General features: G+C 42.9%; 1 long non-coding RNA gene across 3 annotated transcripts; it reads left to right on the forward strand.

Moving 5' to 3' along the window:
* Positions 1–2,952: 2,952 nt before the first annotated feature.
* LOC309857260 lies at positions 2,953–19,299 on the forward strand. Of its 3 annotated transcripts, XR_014307584.1 has the most exons (5): positions 2,953–3,023; positions 4,305–4,476; positions 14,206–14,283; positions 18,265–18,341; positions 19,274–19,299. It is a non-coding gene; the product is annotated as an uncharacterized lncRNA (long non-coding RNA). The 3 variants fall into 3 exon arrangements; XR_014307585.1 differs by lacking the exon at positions 19,274–19,299 and having other exon boundaries at positions 18,265–18,843; XR_014307586.1 differs by lacking the exons at positions 2,953–3,023; positions 4,305–4,476; positions 19,274–19,299 and adding an exon at positions 9,749–9,795 and having other exon boundaries at positions 18,265–18,843.
* Positions 19,300–19,761: the final 462 nt, after the last annotated feature.

The following is a 19,761-nucleotide window of genomic DNA, read 5'->3' on the forward strand; positions in this document are numbered from 1 at the left end:
GAGGCAGGCAGAGAGAGAGAGGGAGGAAGCAGGCTCCCTGCTGAGCGGAGAGCCCGACGCAGGGCTCGATCCCAGGACACCGAGACCATGACCTGAGCTGAAGGCAGAGGCTTTAACCCACTGAGCCACCCAGGTGCCCCTTCCTTCTTTTTTCATTTTGTATCTGCTTAGTTAAAATTATTCTTCTCATTTTACTTAAATCCCTTGCTGCCATTCACCCAGAATGACCCCTTTACTCCTTTTGTCTTATTATAATCATTATACTAATTATTATCCTTTTAAAGTCAGAACATACTCTATACCTCTTCTGTGTTTCTGACTGTGGGATGCGCCATCCAGCTCTGGTCCCCATGGGAAATCCCTCTGGGCAATTCAGATTTCATCAAATGAAAGGAATCACCAATACCAGAATTTCCAACTCCTGGGTGAGCTCCAAAAGGAGGCCATGTTTGGTTACTCAGGCACACAATTTGGGGGAATTACTATTCATGCCCCAAACTAGAGCAATGTTCCCTTTGGTGAAAACTGCAAAAATAAGAAAGCCTATAAGAAACCTATCTCCAGGGGGCGCCTGGGTGGCTCAGTGGGTTAAGCCGCTGCCTTCGGCTCAGGTCATGAAATCAGGGTCCTGATATGGAGTCCTGCGTCGGGCTCTCTGCTCAGCAGGGAGCCTGCTTCCCTTCCTCTCTCTCTGCCTGCCTCTCTGCCTACTTGTGATCTCTCTCTCTGTCGAATAAATAAATAAAAATCTTAAAAAAAAAAAAAGAAAGAAAAACACATTATGTTTAAAAAAAAAAAAAAAAAAAAAAAAAAACCTATCTCTAGGGTGCCTGGGTGGCTCAGTGGGTTAAAGCCTCTGCCTTCAGCTCAGGTCATGATCCCAGGGTCCTGGGATTGATCCCACATCGGGCTCTCTGCTCAGCATAATGCCTGCTTTCCTCTCTCTCTCTCTGCCTGCCTCTCTGTCTACCTGTGATCTCTTAAAAAAAAAAAAAAGAAAGAAACTTATCTCTACTTTTGGCAAAATTTACTGATAATACAATTTTTGTCCGAGATGGAATATGGATCAGTCTCAGCATATTGGTGGCATTTGACAGTTGTCCCATTGCCATAGATTTCTTGTTGGCAGAATGTGGTGGCATCTGTGTTAGTGTTTACACCTTTTGTGCTTGACCCCATAAAGGAGGGCAGGTAAAACAGGTTCTCAAATGTCTTAAAGAAGAAGCTGTTTGGCATTAAGGTTGATCTTCATGCCTTATGGGATTTGTTCTCTTGGCCTGGGTTGGGCAATAGGGCTTCCTGGTTTGGAAGCACCTTATACAGACTATCAACATATTCTTTGTTTTGTTTGTCTTCATAGTGGTCATCGTGCTGGTCCATTGTGTTCTAGCCAGTGTTAGTCTTACAAGCATCTATACAGATGTTCTCTCATCACATGCATGGTCAAGAAGACCTTCCAATACAGTTGCCCATGAAGATGACTAGACCATGTCCAGCAGTGAAGTGTGGGATCTCTGGTCTTGTCTGAATAGGCCAACCTCTCCTAAGTGAGATAAGGACCAAAATGGGAGATAGACACATGGAAGACCCCAAAGAAAGTGCCCTGAATATATATAAAAATAGGACTGTGGCCTGACATGTGTAGCCCAGGAAACCAACCCATTATCTACAGTTTTCATCTTTTAAGACATCAGACCACTATCTGGGGCATCCAGTCCAGAAAGCTAACAAATAACCTCTGTAGCAATTGGCCCCGAAGGACCAGCACATGATTTGTAACAGACTGAGCCTGGTTTTTCTCCATTTTTGCACCTGAGGCCCAGCATATACAATAGCCCTGACAAAGACATGGGATGTCCTGCTGCTAGATTCCTGACTTCAGCTTCCTTATGCCAAGAGGCTTTAATCAGGCATCCCTGAAGACTTTCCTTCTGGCTCTACAATGTTTCTGCACTCTTCTCCTGCTTTTGAATCTCTGCCCAAATGCAGTGATAGTGGCTGACTCCCTTGCTCTAGCAAGTTCTGAATAAATCCCCTTTACTTGTTATCATACGGTTGGTCTTCGTTTTTATGCACATCACCACTGAATAGTGTCAAGAAACCCTGAATGGTCCAGGCAGGGAGCTGGACTGAGTCAGGTGTACTAGGCCCACCCTGCTGGAAGGAAATCCTGTAAAGTCAGGTTCTGGCCCATGTACTCCCCCACACTGCTATTTTCCTGTTTTGGGTGACTCTGGACATGCACAATTTGCCCATCAATTTCCACTCTCGAGATTGCTCCAGCAGGGGTCTGGTTCTAGAGGTTCTTTTGTCTTTGTCTTCAGCTTTGGAAATATGAAGACTGAGGCATGAGACAACTGTGTGGAATTGCTGAGTAATATTCTGGATGTCTGGGGCATGGTGTGGGCAAAATTTTAGATTTGAAGTGGGGCCATGCTAGGTCAGAAAGTTTGGAGCTGATGAGCATAGAGTTTTCCTGAGTGAAAGAGAAAATAGGAAAATATGTCTGGTTTGTGATCCTTGGTTTGTGTCCTGGGGAGGGGGTCTGCAGGTTCTGGGTATAAAGGGGGCCCTCTAAGAGGAGACAGGACATTGTCCCCTGCCCCTATAGGAACTAGTAAGGGAGAAAAGTCTGTAGAACCTGGATCTGGGGAGACTCTTTGGAAGGAAGGAGTAGGGAAGTTGCCCACTCAAGCCAGTGTTCAGACCCCCTGTTCACTCTGAGGCCATAGTCCAGGTTATTTGCACACTTTCTCAGATCAACCTATGAGACACTGAAGGTCACAGGTTTAATTTATTAAGCCACCAAAGCACCAATGCAGATGGCCACTTTCACAGTTTATTCACAGTAACTGCTCCGGCATCCTGCAGAGGCCATCTGGCATCCTGCAGAGGCATCCTGTGACAGTTGGTTTGGAATATTCCGTATTCTGAGTCAGTTAGCAGTTGAGCAGACCACTCACTGGTCACTAAGCATAGCCAACTGGTCCCTGGGAAGGCTCCAGCTCCACGTGACACAGCTGGTGATGTGCATGCTGGGGGAGGATGGCCACAGTGGGTCTTCCACCGGCACTCCAGGGGGTTTCCCTTGGGGTTAACTGCCTTGTGTTTTGGGTTATGGATTAACACCTAGAGGTGGGAGGCTGAATTAGCATCTGGTCTTTTCTGTTGGCTCAGGCACCTCCTCCAGCAGGAGCGTCCAAGAAAGAGACTTGGTTCTGGGCGACAGGGCATGATCTCTGGTGCCCTGGGCAGGTCTTGGGTGTTCAGGGATCTCTCTCCCCAGGGAAACAACTCTATTCCTGTCCTGGACCCCATCCTCATCTGTATGGTAACTCCTGGCATGTCAGTTCATCTCTGTGAATTTCAGGGCCTCCCACTGTAGAATAAATGAAACAAGATGGGATTGGGAGGGAGACAAACCATAAGTGACTCTTAATCTCACAAAACAAACTGAGGATTGCTGGGAGGAGGGGGGTTGTGAGAAGGGGGGTGGGGTTATGGACATTGGGGAGGGTATGTGCTATGGTGAGTGCTGTGAAGTGTGAAAACCAGGTGATTAACAGACCTGTACCCCTGGGGATAAAAATATATGTTTATAAAAAAAAAAATAAGAATAAGGCTTACAGCCTCTGCCCTGCCCTCACCCACCTCACTAGGGCCCACCTGGGAATTACAGGAGATGGTCACATGTATTGTATTGTCCACGAGCTGTGAAACATCATTCCCATGTAAAAGCTAAGAGGGAGCTTCCTTCCTCCCTGCTGTGGAGCCATCCAAATCCGCTCTCTGGATTCAACCACTACCAAGTGTCTATTTCCTTCTTGCAGTCACTCAGGGATTGAACACTTAGGGCAATTAGGAAACACCAGTCATCTGTTTGTTTGTTTGTTTGTTTGTTTGTTTTTTGTAATAAGGCTTTCTTGTATTTAATTATGTTTAGGCTCTTAACATAATAGTAAAAAAGTAGGCCATATTCACATTTGAACATCTCAGAACAGGGAATTACACAGAGTGTTTTTGTCACTTTCTCAGGCACTTGTGACTTCTAAATGGAGTTTGAACCCAGGCCATCAGTCATGGATAGTGCCCTTTGCTGCATTTCTCTAATGCCTTAGTGAAATAAAAGTATTTGATCACAGGATCTGTCTATAGGGTGTTCTAAGCGTATAGCCAACCACAAGAACTCCAGAAGTCCTACTTGGATTCAGGAGGCTCTACTGAGCGGGCAGCAGGTGGATAATGGGATGAAAGGATTGAATTAGGAATAGATGATCACCCATTTCCCTGTGTTCTTCTGCCAGCAAGTTGTCCACAGTTCTCTCTATTGTGATGCATTTCCTGGGATCTTGCTTCAAGGATTAAGAAGAAATGTTCACATAAGGTGAAGAATATCAACTGGTCCTAAGCAGTGATTCAGGAAACTCTACCTCTGGCCACACAACAGAGGGCACCCTATAGATGACCCACTTGAAGGTACTGTGGAAATGGACTCATTAGGTTCATTCAAGAATAATGATTCTATTTTATTCCCTGGCCTATCTTTAAGAGAAAACCATAAAAATGTTAAGCCACATTCTTCTCTTGTGTATGCAAAGATAAATGAGCAAGCCATTCAGTATTGCTGTAGCTCTAGAATACAGGTACTTTTCAAATTCAAGAATGGGTTTCCTTTTAACAGTAAACAACATCTTTAGTTAACATATAGACTTTTAGCTGATTTTTGAACATTGGCTGAAACAGATCTTTGACTGAAAAAGTGTTTTCAGATTTTAAAAAATTAATAGGTATTATTTATAACAGGAGGTTTAGATGAATGTAAGAGTTGAACAGATAATATAGAAAGCTCCCATAACCCATGCCCCCTGATTCATCCATTAAGGACATCTTACATGAATGTGGTCCATTTGTTATAATTTGCAAAACAATATCAATACACTTCTATTAACTAGAAGTCCACGGTTTACATTAAAATTCACTCTTTGTGCTTTGACATTCTGGGGGTTGTGACAAATGTATAGTGTTGTGTATCATCACCATGCCAGGATTCTTTTTTTTTTTTTTTTACTTTGATAGATTTATTACAGACAGAAAAACAAAACCAATATAAAAAAGAGTTGAGTTAAATATTTGGCTATATCTGACTTACTTTTCCTACTAGGTTTCCTACTAGGTTTGTGAAATCAGTGAGAACATAACTGGTGACAAATGATGGCTGGTGATACAATTTATTGTCACAGATACCATTTAACACAGACATCAGTCTAATTCAATAGAAGTTTACCAAATGATTGGTCAAAAATCTATCATGACTCTACCTTCTTCCAAATTTTTGCTACTTATAGAACATTGAAACATTAAAATTTTTGTGAATTTTCACTGGCGTGTTTCTTTTTTTAAAATTTTTTTTATTTTTTATAAACATATATTTTTATCCCCAGGGGTACAGGTCTGTGAATCACCAGGTTTACACTCTTCACAGCACTCACCAAAGCACATACCCTCCCCAATGTCCATAATCCCACCCCCTTCTCCCAAACCCCCTCCTACCAGCAACCCTCAGTTTGTTTTGCAAGATTAAGAGTCGCTTTTGGTTTATCTCCCTCCCAATCCCATCTTGTTTCATTGATTCTTCTCCTACCCACTTAAGCCCCCATGTTGCATCACCAGTTCCTCATATCAGGGAGATCATATGATAGTTGTCTTTCTCTGCTTGACTTATTTCACTAAGCATGATACGCTCTAGTTCTATCCATGTTGTCGCAAATGGCAAGATTTCATTTCTTTTGATGGCTGCATAGTATTCCATTGTGTATATATACCACATCTTCTTGATCCATTCATCTGTTGATGGACATCTAGGTTCTTTCCATAGTTTGGCTATTGTGGATATTGCTGCTATAAACCTTCGGGTGCACGTGCCCCTTTGGATCACTACGTTTGTATCTTTAGGGTAAATACCCAATAGTGCAATTGCTGGGTCATAGGGCAGTTCTATTTTCAACATTTTGAGGAACTCCATGCTGTTTTCCAGAATGGCTTCACCAGCTTGCATTCCCACCAACAGTGTAGGAGGGTTCCCCTTTCTACGCATCCTCGCCAGCATCTGTCATTTCCTGACTTGTTGATTTTAACCATTCTGACTGGGGTGAGGTGATATCTCATTGTGGTTTTGATTTGTATTTCCCTGATGCCGAGTGATATGGAGCACTTCTTCATGTGTCTGTTGGCCATCTGGATGTGTTCTTTGCAGAAATGTCTGTTCATGTCCTCTGCCCATTTCTTGATTGGATTATTTGTTCTTTGGGTGTTGAGTTTGCTAAGTTCTTTATAGATTCTGGACACTAGTCCTTTATCTGATAGGTCGTTTGCAAATATCTTCTCCCATTCTGTCAGTTGTCTTTTGATTTTGTTAACTGTTTCCTTTGCTGTGCAAAAGCTTTTGATCTTGAGGAAATCCCAATAGTTCATTTTTGCCCTTGCTTCCCTTGCCTTTGGCCTTGTTCCTAGGAAGATGTTGCTGCGGCTGAGGTCGAAGAGGTTCCATGCCAGGATTCTACAGAAATCCATACATCAGTGCTCCTGGCAGCACTATTCACATTAGTCAAAAAGTGGAATCAACCCTCAAGTCCCTCAAATGATGAATGGATCAATCACAATGTGTTATATACACACAATAAAGTACTATTCACCTATAAAAAAGAATTTGAAATATGCCCAACATGTATGGACCTTGAAGAAATATTATCCTCTATGAGATCAATCTAGCACAGAAATACCAATATTGTATGATTCCACTAATATAATGTCTTTAGAATAGGCAAACTCATAAAGACAGAGGTTATTAAGAGCCAGAAGCAGTGGGGAAGATGGAGTTATCTCTTCCTGGGTATGGAGGTTATGTTGGATAGGATGAGAGAGTTTTGGGTATAGATAGTAGTGATGAATATACATGTGTAAAGATAATTAAAACCACTGAATTGTATACAGACAAATGATTAAAAGGATGAATGTTATATATTCTTCATCACAGTAAAAAAGTTAAAAATCCAATAGACTAGTGATGAATACAGTAGCTGTGTATAAAAAGCATGGAGGCTGAAAAGGTCTTATAACATTTGAATAAGTGTAATTTTGCTGTGCTTTAAAATGGGTAGGAATCATGGGACTCCATCATTGAAACAACATACATTTTAATGTTTGCCTTTTTTAGATAGACCATTTCACATGGATTAAGTTCCCCTTAGCTAGAAAGACAAAGCCTCTATTTCTCATTTCCTTCCTGCTCCTTCTCTTTGCCTGCCTTCAACCACTGAGGAAGATGCTCCAGCAGCTGCTCAGTCCTTGCTGGTTAACCAACGATATGCATACGTTCCTGCCCCATGTCCACACCAAGCAAATCTCCCTGAGTAATAAGTGAGCAGCACTTCCAATGTCCTGACAGCTTCTCTGTGCCCTATCTCCGTCCAAAGGCCTTTTGGAGAACCTTCTTGGAGACACAAGGGAGAAAGTGGTCCCATCTACCACCAAGGGAAGCAAGCCTGTCTTTGAGATAGAAACCTTGCTTCCTTTCTTTCTTCAAAAGAAAATGAAACAATGTGCGTTATAGATGACATCCACAATTTCCTTGTTGGGCGTGGGGAGAATGTTGAGTCTATTATCAACTTATACCTGATTTCAAAGGACATATGTTGTCTTAATGTTACAGTTAACTCAGGAAAGGTGTCCAATTAATAGGGGACATTTGTGGTCAATTAAATAAGATCAAGATATACACCGATCTATTTCACAAAATTGGTAATTGGGGATATATTTAAGGGATGTGATCATAACTTGGCAACAAATATTTTACGTTAATCCTTTTTCATGTGCTGATGCATGTACCATTTGCTGCCCATCATGACCCCCGGAGCCATACTACGAGCCCCTGGATGGAAACCTGGATAGATTTTTTTTTTTAAGATTTTATTTATTTATTTGACACACACACACACACACACACACACACAGAGAGCTCACAAGTAGGGAGAGAGGCAGGCAGAGAGAGAGAGGAGGGGAATAAGATTCCCCACCAAGCAGAGAGACCAACGTGGGGCTCGATTCCGGGACCCTGATCATGATCCAGGCCAAGGGCAGAGGCTTAACCCACTGAAATACCCAGGTGCCCCAGATTTTTTTTTTAATTTTTTTATTATATTCATTTAGCCACTGTATAGGAGTACATTATTAGTTTTTGATGTAGTGCTCAATGATCTATTCTTTATATATATATAACACCCAATCTCAGCATATGCCCTCCTCAATACCCATCACCCTGTTACCCCTTCCCCCTACACTTCTCCCCTCTGAAACCCTCAGGTTGGTTCTTGGGGTCCATAGTGTCTCATGGTTCATCTCCCTTTCATCTCCCCTTTCAGATTTCCCTCCCTTCCCCTATGGCACTTCATGCTATTGCTTATGTTCCACAGATGAGTGTAACCATATGATAATTGTCTTCCTCTGCTTGACTCTTCTTTCCTTAACATATTCCCCTCCAGTTCCATCCATGTCAGTGCAAATGGTGGGTTTTCACTGTTTCTGATTTTATATATGGACCACATCTTCTTTGTTTTTTTTTTAATTTTTTAATTAATTTTCAGCATAACAGTATTCAACCAGTTAGAATGGCCAAAATTAGCAAGACAGAAAACAAGTGTTGGAGAGGAAGTGGAGAAAGGGGAACCCTCTTCCACTGTTGGTGGGAATGCAAGTTGGTGCAGCCTCTTTGGAGAACAGTGTGGAGATTCCTCAAGAAATTAAAAATAGAGCTTTGCTATGACCCTGCCATTGCACTACTGGGTATTTACCCCAAAGATATAGATGTCGTGAAAAGAAGGGCCATCTGTACCCCAATGTTTATAGCAGCAATGGCCACAGTTGCCAAACCGTGGAAAGAACCAAGATGCCCTTCAAAGGACAAATGGATAAGAAAGATGTGATCCATATACACTATGGAGTATTATGCCTCCATCAGAAAGGATGAATACCCAACTTTTGTAGCAACATGGGCGGGACTGGAAGAGATTATGCTGAGTGAAATAAGTCAAGCAGAGAGAGTCAATTATCATATGGTTTCACTTATTTGTGGAGCAAAAAAAATAGCATGGAGGACATGGGGAGATGGAGAGGAGAAGGGAGTTGGGGGAAATTGGAAGGGGAGGTGAACCATGAGAGACTATGGACTCTGAAAAACAATCCGACGGTTTTGAATGGGCCTGGGTGGGAGGTCGGGGTACCAGGTGGCGGGTATTAGAGAGGGCAAGGGTTGCATGGAGCACTGGGTGTGGTGCAAAAACAATGAATACTGTTATGCTGAAAATAAATAAAAAATAAATTTAAAAAACATTTCAAAAAAAGAATGGGACCTCTATCTATTCTCAATATGTGTTTCTTTTCCTCTCTTCACCCTAAAGATGGGCTAGTGACTCTATTTGGGGGGCAGGCCACCTCCCCTCATGTCATTTCTTTTCAAAAACAGAGGGATAATGTGTGAGACCAGACTTCAACTTTGGAAAGGAAGTGTTTCCTCTCACGTGAGACCCTTGTCTGTGAAGAGCCACCTGTCTGGACAGCAGGAGTTGGCCGCTGTGCAGCTGCGATGACTCTGAAAGGTCTATGATGACACCATCACCATGGCGACGAGAAATACACCTCTGCTGTCCTTTCCAACGGCCCCTCTTTGAGCTGAGTGAGTCATTGAGACACCTAGAGCTCTCTATATGGGGAACAAGATTGGATTGTGTGGCTGCTGTTGTGGTATGTTCTTACAGATCTCCTGACTGCTGTTTGCTGCTAATCAGATAGTTCACTCTTCCTCCAACTATTCTCTCATTTTTGAAAATTTTCTCTCTCCAACTTGTCATTCAGAGTTATACAAATGTTTTATAGTTTAGTTTTATCCCTTGATTTATATTTTTGGTTATTCTACCAAGCTAGCTGCCTTGACTTTTGTCCTCCATTTTGAAAAATGTACTCCTTCCTTTGATATCCTGCACCTCACCCTTGACAAACTAGGTTTCCCTAGGGGAGAAAACATGGCAACATCTATTTTAATTTACGCCTTTTTAACGTCCAAAATTATACATTCCCATTCCTCCTTTCTGAAAGTGAGAGTGAACCCAGAAAGGTCGATATGGAGGATATTTATGATTGTTTTATCCATGTTTTACAATGTCTTCCTGTACCGTTTATCCCAAAATGGGTATTTCAGGATTTGGGGGACATGTTGGTTTGTTCCTAGAAACAGGCGCCCCAAAGAGATCCAAAGAAGAGAAGAGTCTACATTTCACTTATGACCCCCAAGCAGATGTTTCCCTTTCTTCTTTGGCTGTTATCCAAAATTACTTTTTCTAGGTGATATGCTGTCTAGGTCATATGCTATCCCCCATCCTTTTCAGTTCCCCAGAAGTAAGTATAGTGAAACTATAAGGACATTTTGTCCTCAGTTACACAATGAATAGCCAGTCTTTCAACATATGGTGAAAGATGGCTAATTAGTTAATGAATTGTGTTAATGAGTGATTGATACCCAAGCACATAGATTGTTAGGAATGCACAAAGAACGATGGGAGGTGGAGACCATGAGTAGAGACAAACTTTACGTGTAAGTGGATAAACATGTACACTTGCCCATAGGATGGTAGCTCGAAAGCAGAAAGAGTCTTCATTAGAGTGGTTTTGATGGGATGTGTTTGTTAGTTCTCTTGACCTTTCCTCCAGATCTCTTTCCAACAGCTAAGCTATGGTTTTCTTCTGTGACAATGGCCTCAGGAACTCATATGTTGTTTGGAGGCACTTATGTTTGTGTGAGGAATACATAATGCAAGGTGGCATTGTTTCACATGCTTTAAAACACTAGACTTTGCAATAGTGACCCTGCCATCCTTTACCCTGGGATTCCTCTCATTTGGCCTGCTGACCATGAGTCAGGCAACTGGAACAATCTAGAGAATAATCATGACTATTTCTGACCAAGGGTCCCAGAGAGTGTATTCAGGGAATCAGCAATTGGTTGTTTTTTCCTTATTGACTTCTTGATACCTCTGATCCATCCAAACGAAATTGTGTTAGGATAAAACACTTGTATTTAGGCAAAGCAGCTGTGTCACAAAGCAATGGTCTGGGAACTCAAATGCCCAGATGTGACCCAGCTCTGGAAGTTGTGAAATTGTGAGATCTCAGACAAGATCCATACCCTCCAATGAGCCTCCCAGACCATGTGACATGCATTAATTCAGTAATGCTCATCACACACATATTGGATGTTTTGTTTACTCTCCGTATTTCCCAGGTGGAGGAACGTAGGCATAGGGATGAATGTGACCAGGTTCATGGTCTCCTATGTAAAGGAGCCATGAGGTGAACCTAGGCTTATGGTCCCAGGGTTCATGCTCTAACTACTGAACTGAACTGCACTGACTACTCAGACATGGATTCATTAGTGTCTGTGCATAGAGCTGTAGTCACAGTGTGTACGTCAGGAATTACCTGAGCCAAGGGAAATCCCCAGTGCTGTTTAGCATTATGAGGTCATCTCGGGGGTCACATAGGCCACAGAAGCTCCTGAGCCCCACAAGTACAGACCTTGCCATAGTCCTTACTAGGAAAGGGACATAGAAAGCCTGGTTAGTTCAAAGATATTGAGGGTTTGGAGGCACACTTTAGGACAACCCAGTCAAACTCTGTTTCATTGCTGGGCTACACCTCAGTCCAGTCAGAACTGAGGAGACCCTTTCATCGTATTTGATGGCATTTTCAGTATGAGTAAGACCTAGTAATGCAGAAATCCTGTGAGCCCAGGGACACTCCTGGGACAATAAAATGGACTCAGAGAACCGGTTCATGATTAGCCTTCTCTCCACTGCCCTCATTGCGATTGCCTTGTAGAGCTGAGATAGAGAGTGGTCAGTGTCATGGCATGGTCCCTTTTCAGGGCATGGTACAAATAGAATAAGAATAGGGATCATAATGGGTGGTTCCTGGCTGACTCAGTCAGGGGAGCATTTGACTCTTGATCTCAGGGTCATGAGTTCAGTCCCCATGTTGGGCATGGAGCCTACTAAAAAAAAGAAAGAAGAATTGGGGACCTAGTGTAGCATATTGGATAACATTCTCCCCCATAAGCCCTAAAAACATGCTTGAATGCCGTGAATTACACACTTTAGGGACACTGACCAATAAGAACTCAAATGCTCGTAACAGCCTGGTGTCCATCGTCTCTGTTTTGACAGGCTTATCCCTCAGGGTCAGGGAGTGTCCATGCTCCAGTGGGGACCTTGCCTTCTTAAAGAGCTCTCCCATTGTTGGCTAGTAAGTGCAAGCATGGAGAGAGTCCATGCTCAATGAATATATACACCTGGCATCACACAGCAAGACCAGAAGGAAATCAACATAGAACTAAGAGGGTGCTTGGTTTTCAATGATAGGACTTCATTATTTACATATTGTCAACAACTGATGAGATTCCTCACCAAGGACCAAGCAATTTGGTTGCTTCCTAACCAAGCAACAGAATGTCATGCCTAGATTTGAATCTAGTCTCAATGAAAGGTCACCGATTCTCAGGCTCCAACGAGTATAGAGCAGAGGAGAGATAAATGCAAACAGGTCTGGGTGATCCTCATGGAGTGTCATGAGAGGGGGAGCTTCGCGGGGCTCGGGTTTAGAAGGGTCCCTCCCTATGGGTCCTTTGTATATTCCCGGTTTTTGAAAGAAGATTTTATTTGAGGGGGAGAGAGAGAGAACGGTCATTGGTTATGAGGAAAGTGGGGAGGAGAAGAGGAACAAGTAGGCACCAAGCTGAGTGCAGAAGCAGGGGATGGGCTCGATCCCTGGACTCCAAGATCACGACATGACCCGACGTGAGACACTTAACCCACTGAGCCACACAGGTGCCCCAGAGGGTTCCCCTGAAAGGAGGTGGGACATGGTCCCCTGCCACTTCAGGGTGTAGAGAAGAATGAGGAGTCTATAGAGACTGGGCCTGGGGGAGGGAGGAAGGAACAGGGAAGGTGCCCACTGAGAGCCTGTGCAGCCCCTGTTCACTCTGTGCCAGCCAGCCCTTCGTCCAGGCTGTTTGGAGACTTACTCAAATCAATAACCAAGGAGACACTGAAGGTCCCTGTCTTGATTTATTCAACCACCAAAGCACTAAGCCAGGTTGCCATTTTACCAGTTAACTGGCAGGAATGGCTCAGGGATGCTGAGTCCTTAGAAGGGAAGCAGATTCTTAGTAGAGCCATCATGGGACAGTTGGTTTGGAATGTCCTGGCTTCTGCATGAGCTTGGGATCCCAGCAGACCACTGGTCCCTGAGGGTGGTCCACTGGTCCCAGGGAAGGCTCCACATGAGAGAGCTAGGAGTATGAATGCTGTGGGTGGATGGCCCTTGGATTCCACTGGCTCTTCAGAGGGGTTTCTCACGGGGCCATCTGCATTGTGTTCCAGGTTGGGGATTGAAACTCAGTGGTGGGGGGCTGAGTTAGGATTTGGACTGTTCTGTTGGCTCAGGCACCTCCTCCAGGGCATCAAGTGTCTCCCACACTCCCACTTGGGGCAGGAGGATTTGAGAATGGGACTAAACTGAGGAAGCCCTGGTTCAGGACTGCAGGGCATGATCTCAGGTGCCCTGGGCAGATCTCAAGTATTGAGGGATCTCTCTCCCCAAGGATTCGACTCCATTCCTGTCCCAGATTTCCCACTCCTCAGTATAGTCACTCTTGGCAAGTCACCAATCCCTCACTCTCAATGACAGTGTCCTTCTGTCTTTCTCTATAGTCTCATACAGTGTCTGCTAGAGCTTTCCCCCATCTTTTCCTGTGGTAGTAAAGGACACTTAAGCTACACTTAACCTACATTCCAACATTTTACTGATTTTCAAGGCTGGAATACAGGGTTCTTAATCCCAGGCCCCATGTTGCAAGGTCCATTTCCAGACTCATTTCTTCTGTACCTTTGAAACTTTGTTCTATCATCAATATCCCCTTATTTGCTGCTCCTCCAAGCCCCTATTCTATTCTCTGCTTCTACGTATTGGACTATTGGAGGTGCCCCATATAAGTGACATGATGCCATATTTGTCTAACTGGGTCTGGCTTATTTCACTTAAGATGATGTCCTCCAGGGCCATCCAGGTTGTCACAAATGTTGACATTTCCTTCCTTTGCAGGTGAGAAATTCACCCAGCTATGGGCCCGAAGATGGAAACATCATATAAAAATACAACCCACTGATGGATCCCATGAAGGTACCATGGGAATTTATTCATGAATCGGATTCAAGAATAATTACTGTAGAAGCACCTATGTGATGTCCAAATCTTGATTTTGGCTCAGGTTATGATGCCAGGGACCGGAGCTCGGCCCCATGTGTGGCTCCGTGGTGGGTATGGAGCTGTTTAAGCTTCTCTCTCCAATTCCCATGCCCTTCCCCTGCTCACACTCTCTCTTTGTTGCTAGAAAAAAAAAAAGAAAGAAAGAAAAGAAAAAAAGAAGCTGTATCATTATACTAGCCTGTGAGTGTCCCATACTTCAGACAAAGATACCAAGCCATATTATTTTTGTGAACATTGAATTTCAGCTGGTCACTCATGAGTTTATAACCACAAGAATAAAGCTGCATTTGCACCTCGAGTTTGGTAACGTTAAATGGTAGGTATAGTGAAGCTAACATTTGGACATGAGTGTGTTGTTAAACACTAGCCAAAGAGATCTCTTCTTAATTTTTAATCAATAGACCTTAATACTTAGAGTAGGTTTAGAGTATCCTAACAAGTGAAGAGATAATCAAAAAAAGTTCCCTTATCCCCCTTATCCCATAGTGCACCTTTTCCACAAGTATCAAAACCTTCATCATTGTGGAACATTCGTCACAAATAACAAACCAGCCTAGAGATATTATTCACTGAATTCCACCATTGCTATTAAGGCCTGCTCTGTGTTGAGCAGTAGTATGGGTTTTGACAAATGGGCAAAGTCCTGTATCCACCATTTATAGGGTAGGTTCACTGCCATAAAAATCCTGTGTTTCACCTAGTAATACCTTTGCACTTTCTCTAGGAATCAGAGCAACCGCTGATGGTTTGTCATCGCTCTAGATTTCCTTTTTCCAGAATATGATAGAGTTGGAACTGTAAGCCATGTTGCTTTTCCACACTGACAGCTTTCTCCTCTATCTATACAGTTACCATTCATTGATATCTTTCTGTGACTTGACACCTGAATTATTTTTCTTTTCTTTTATTATTTTAGTTAGAGAAAGAGGGAAAGTGTGGGGGAGAGGAGGAGGAAGAAGGAGAGAGAAACTTCAGCAGGCTCCTCCTCAGCATGGAGCTTACCTGACACGGGGTTGAAATTCCTGACCCCGAGATTCTGACCTGAGCCAAAATCAAGTGTTGGGTGTTTAACTGAGAGAGCCGACTACATGCCCTGAAGTTCAGCTCTGTTTTTTACAGAATCCTATTTCATTGTATGGGGATATTGTTGGTTGTTTACCCATTCACTCTGTGAAGGACAACTTAGTTGCCTCGAGTTGTGGTGTTCCTAAAGAAAGCTGATAGAAGCACTCCTGGGCTGGTTTTCATAGGAACATAATTTTTCAGCTCAACTAGATAAATACCTAAGAGTGTGATGGCTGGATTAGACACAGCAAGGCTCTTATGCTTTGTTAGATTTGATAGAATTCACCAGTCCAGCCACCTGGGGCCGGCACCTCCTTTCTGGGAAACGTATGAACTGTGGATTCACTGTCTTTGATATATGCCAATTCAGACAATCTATTTCCTTTGCGTGGGTCTTGAGAGTTTCTGTTTTGGAAGGAATTGGCCTTTTTGCTTAAGCCATCCTAGGATTTTTCCATGTATTACTTTACTTTTTAAAATTTGATTTTATTTTTTTTTTCAGTGTTCCAAGTGTTCATTGTTTATGCACCATACCCAGTGGTCCAGGCAATACTGCCCTCTTTAATACCCACCACCAGGCTCACCCATCCCCCTCACTTCTAAAACCCTGTTTGTATCTCAGAGTCCACAGTGTCTCATGGTTCATCTACCCCTCTGATTTTCCCCAATTCACTTTTCCTTTCCTTTTCCTAATGTCCTCCAAGTTATTCCTTATGCTCCACAAGTAAGGGAAACCATACGATAATTCACACTGCTTGACTTATTTCTCTCAGCATAATCTCCTCCAGTCCTGTCCATGTTGATACAAAAGTTGGGTATTCATCCTATTTAAAACAATTTTTATTTATTTTTTTAAATTTCTTTTAACTGTTCCAGAATTCATTGTTTATGCACCACACAAGTGCTCCAGGAAATACGTGCCTTTCATAATACCTACTACCAGGCTCACCCTGCCTCCCAACACAGCCCCTCCAAAACCCTCAGATTGCTTTTCAGAGACCATAGTCTCTCATGGTTCATCTCGGCTTGACTTGTTTCTCTCAGCAAAATCTGCTCCAGTCCTGTCCATGTGGATACAAAAGTTGGGTATTCATCTTTTCTGATGGAGGCATAATATTCCATTGTATATATGAACCATATCTCCTTTATCCATTCGTCTGTTGAAGAACGTCTTGGCTATTTCCACAGTTGAGCAACTGTGGCCATTGCTGCTATGAACGTCGGGGTACAGATGGCCCTTCTTTTCCCTACATCTCTATCTTTGGGAGTAAATACCCAATATTACTTTTGAATCCTTTCAACCTCCATACGATCTGTAGTGACGATGACTCTTGTGTCCCATGTTAATGTACGTCCTCACTTATTCTTTCATTTTTCATCAGGCTACAGCTTTATCCATTTCACTGATATTTACAAGGAATGAGCTTGTGTCTTAGTTTAATGGATTAGGTCTGAGTATTTCCCATGTTCCATTTCAATGGTATCTGCAATAATATTATTTTTTTCTCTTGCTCGCTTTCTATGATACTACACTCTTGCCTTGTTTTCTAAGCAAGCCTAGGCATGTTACATCTCTCTGATTTTCTGACACACGACTTTCAGTCCTATCAGTTCCCCCAAGCCCTGCCTTTCCATAAATGTTGGTCAAGGTACATTTGCATCTCATTTGGTGAAAAATATTTTAAAGGTTCTCTTGAAATTTCTTCATTGACCACTGGGTTATTCAGAAGTGTATTTTTAAATCACAGCTCCTTGGGGATTCTCCCAAGATTTCTTCCTGTTGTTGATCTCTAGTTGAATTTCATAGAGGTCTGAGAGCGGCTGTTGTATTGAGTCTACTCTTTGATTGTGTTGGGATGTGTTTTCCGGCTGAGAATGTGGTCTCCTGCTGAATGTTCCATGGGAGGTTGAGAAAATGGTGTGTTCTGCGAGAGAGTGTCTGCTCCAGGAAAGCTCGATCCCCTGTTTTCCCTTTTTTGTCTCCTGAGGGCCATGGTTTCCCTGTGTCCTCTGTTTTCCTATGGATCCCAGAAGAGCGTGTTGATTTTTCAGTGTCTTCAGGCTCTCTCTTGTCCTTAGGAAGAAGAGGTGATCTCCATGGTCTTTGCCCATGGAAGTGTCTCTTTTTGTCTTCATGTACCTTCAAACTCCCTTCTCGTGGCCCGAGTCTTGACTTCAATACATCTGGGCACATGCTGTTTTTATTCATAGAACTAGTTTTCCAAAACAGCTGAGAAGAACGTGTCTAGATACAAGCTTTTGTACTAAAACACACATTTTCTTTTACATTATGTCTTTGATGACATCTGGCTAATTTAATTAATCTGCCTAAATTATAGGTATAGAGAAATACCAGCAGCATGCCTTCACTCAGCATTTGCCCACCCCAGAGGTATAGACTGGTGAAAATAGAAACAAGATATATTTCAATATATACCCATTGATTATCCAGCCTTACACACAATGGCAGGCAAAGAAATCTACTGATAGAGATTGATAGAAAAGCAATGACCTTACATATCTAACCCACATTCATATCAAGCAATACTCTCCGAGCTATTCATTTTTTTAAGATTTTATTTCTCAGAGAGAGAGAGTGAGAGAGAGAGAGAGAAAGCACAGTCAGGTGGGAAGGGCAGAGGGAGAGAGAAAGAGCAGGTCCTCCCTGAGGAGGGGCCCCCCACGTGGGACTGGATCATAGCATCCTGAGAGCATGACTTGACGGGAAGACCAGTGCTGAAAGAACTGAGTTTCCAGGCGCCCCTCCTCGAATTAATCTTGAACAGCACCACCAATGTGCTGATGGGTACATTCTTGATGTCCTTCCAGATGTGTCTGAGAAAATCTCAGTCTGTGAGACGCTTTGCCATAAGCCCAAAGAAGAAGAGGACCAGAGTGTTGCCAAGGTGAGGTTGCCTCTCTTTTTCCCCAAGGAGCAAGCATTGCTTTCTTGGTTTCTTTCATCAAATTCAGATGACAATCAAATTATACACTATATGTTGGTGAATTGGACATAATAAAAAAATTCATTTTCCTAATGTAAATTTTTTGTACATGGAAGTAAAATGGTTTTTTAAAGATTTTATAACTTTATTTGACAGACAGAGATCACAGTAGGCAGAGAGGCAGGCAGAGGGAGAGGTGGAAGCAGGCTCCCCGCTGAGCATAGAGCCCGATGCTGGGCTCAATCCCAGGACCCTGTAATCATGTCCAGAGCCAAGGCAGAGGCTTTAACCCACTGAGCCACACAGGCACCCCTAAAGTGAATTTCAAACTGTATGTGTGTGTGTATGTATGTGTATATATAATTTTATATACATATATATGTATAAACGTGTATATATATATGTATATGCTTATATATATATACATACATATAAATATATGTGTGTTTATATAAGTATATATATCCATATATATACACATACGTGTGTATACACACACATACACATTTGAGAGGACATATGTATAATTTCCCTTTTGTGGAGAGTCCTGAGTGGTTGTTTCCTGCCCACCATCGTCTGATTCAAGAGGATATTTACCACTGGCAACAGCAAATCTTGTTAGAATTGCTGTGGTATGATCCTTTCCATCCACAAGAGTTTCTCTTGCTTGGATGAAGAATTTTGTAGTTGCCATCCTGAGTGGACTGGGTAGACACATCTCCCAGGAAAAATAACTTCATACAGGCATCCAGGTCCCACTCTTGGGGCCTTGGATTCAATCACTGTGTTCCATCTGGTTTCCTAAAGTCATTCAGAGAACTAAAGATCAGTACAGGCAGACAAGTATACAGCACGGCCAGAGACTCATGGTGTCCTCTTTTCTGTGCCTGCAGCCTCAGGAAACATCAACAGAGGGAGGCGGTACGTATTCTGGACTCAGTCTCTTCCTGGGGAAAAACTCTAGCTGGTAAGGCAGGTGGGGCCCCCTTGCAATCTTCAGTCTGGAGAGCCTCCCTGATTGGGGGTTCTTGGTAGGACTCTTGGTGGTTTGGGGACAGGCATATTTCCCAGGTGACAAAGTATGCTCTTTTGTCTGCAAGACTAGGAAGCCAGTGGGTTCTGTGTGTGTGCTGTGAGTTTGTGTGCATGAGGTTTTTGGTTGAGGTGTCTTCTGTGGCTCTATGTAGTGTGATTGTGAGTGGGTGATTTTTTGTGGGAAACATGGAGAGACAGAGGCGGAAAGATACAGACAGAAAGACAGAGAGGGAGAGATGAATAGAGCAAGAGAGAGCGTGTATATTTCTGCAGGAGATAGATTCTACCACCACTGCCACTGGCCAAAGTCAACATTCTCAGAGAAAAGAATAAACCTCATCTAGGG

Source organism: Mustela nivalis, assembly GCF_964662115.1.
Source record: "Mustela nivalis genome assembly, contig: HAP1_SCAFFOLD_568, whole genome shotgun sequence".
NCBI lineage: Eukaryota > Metazoa > Chordata > Mammalia > Carnivora > Mustelidae > Mustela > Mustela nivalis.